Consider the following 1,627-nt stretch of genomic DNA (forward strand, 5'->3'; position numbering starts at 1 on the left):
CTTGAACTTGCAGTGATCCTCCTGCCTCAGCCTCCCTAGTGCTGGGATTACAGGCATGTACCACCACACCCAGCTCTGAATTTTGTAATAGTTACTTTATTTCAGAAACAATATGCTCTAGCAGTAAACACTGAAATTTTCTAGCTATGAAAATTAAAAATTCCTTCCTCTTGCTGCTCTGCCCTACCTCATCATTAAATAGGGTGATTGGTAACTAAGAGCGTGGTTCTTGTCAAATTCTGACACATGTAGATGCTTCTAGCTGCCCAAAGCACTGACATCGTTCTGGCAAAAGGAGGGTACCCAGCCTTGGCCATATGGTTGATGAGCTCGCATCTACTACACACACTCTGCTTCTCTCAAGCCCAACTCCTCACTGGCTTTCCTTCCTTCAAGCCCGAATTTCTCCACTAATCTTTCCCTCTGAATGCCCTCCCCTTTTTTCTGAATTCTGTCCCCTATCCTCTTCCAGCAAACCCCACCCATTTTTTAAATCCTAACTCAAGTTCATGACTACTGCATTGATTTTCCTGTCCTTTGAACAACTGCATCACGTGTGGTCTGTACTGTATACTTTGGCACTTAATTATAGACTGTGTAGAACTGTTCACCATTGCTTTATTGCATAATAATTTTGTCTATTCACCTGAATTACAAGCTATTTCATATCTTTTCAGTCTGCATTAAACTCTGAATACATTGGGCTTAGGAGCTTGTTTTACTCATTTCTGTGTGCCAGTGTATCAAATAGCCCAAATTATCAGAAAACATTTGTTGCATGAATTGATGCCCCTCATACTTGCCGAGGCCCTTCTTGGTTGGCTTAGCATTGCTTTCTGTGGCGGCATTTCCACTTTTCAGATCACAGAGTGGGCCATAACGCCAGCTAAGGCAATTATAGTTCCCTATAACAACAGTGGAGCCCTCCCCATTGGCTTCTCAAACTAATCTGTGTGAGAGAAGCTCTTTTTCTTTCTCTTAGTCAAGTGCAGATGAGGCATGCATTATGTCCTTTCCTCCCTTTAGTGACTATATGGAGAAGGAACTTGTGTCTCTAATAGCACAGAGCCCAGAGTAATTGGAGGGTGCTTAGTAGAGTTTTTAAATGCAGGAAGGCTTCTTTTACTTCATTCATTGCCAGTGATTGTTCCAGTAGCTCCTTGTTTGCTTCTAAATAATATATTATCTCACAAATTGCCAGTAGTTCCTCTTTTGGGCTAAGTGTATGTTATGGTTTAGATCTAAAATGACTGCCATTGGGCCAGGGATATAGCTCAGCAGCACAAGTGCCTGCCTGCCAAGCAGTTTGATTCCCAGTACAAAAAAAAAAAATTAAAATGACTGCCAAACAGGCATGGTGGTGCACACCTTTAATCCCAGCACCTGGGAGGCTGAGGCAGGAAGATCACTGTGAGTTCAAAGCCACCATGGTCTACATACTGAGTTCAAGTCCAGCCTGAATTACATAGTGTGATCTTGTCTCAGAAAACCAAAAGTATAAATAAATAAGTGAAATAAAATAAAATGACCCTGAGAAATCTCATGTGTTCAAGGGTGGGCCTTTTGGAAGGTGATTGGATAATTCAGTTGAAGGATATGATCATTAGTGGTATATATATATATATAT

The 1,627-nt window shown here is 41.4% G+C and overlaps 1 protein-coding gene across 1 annotated transcript in view; it reads left to right on the forward strand.

Moving 5' to 3' along the window:
- Positions 1-1,627, forward strand: part of M1ap (meiosis 1 associated protein) — a gene marked incomplete at its 5' end in the record, with an annotated part of 77,642 nt that overhangs the window by 30,836 nt on the left and 45,179 nt on the right.

Source organism: Chinchilla lanigera, unplaced genomic scaffold (assembly GCF_000276665.1).
Source record: "Chinchilla lanigera isolate Chin_1 unplaced genomic scaffold, ChiLan1.0 scaffold00023, whole genome shotgun sequence".
In the NCBI taxonomy this organism is placed as follows: domain Eukaryota; kingdom Metazoa; phylum Chordata; class Mammalia; order Rodentia; family Chinchillidae; genus Chinchilla; species Chinchilla lanigera.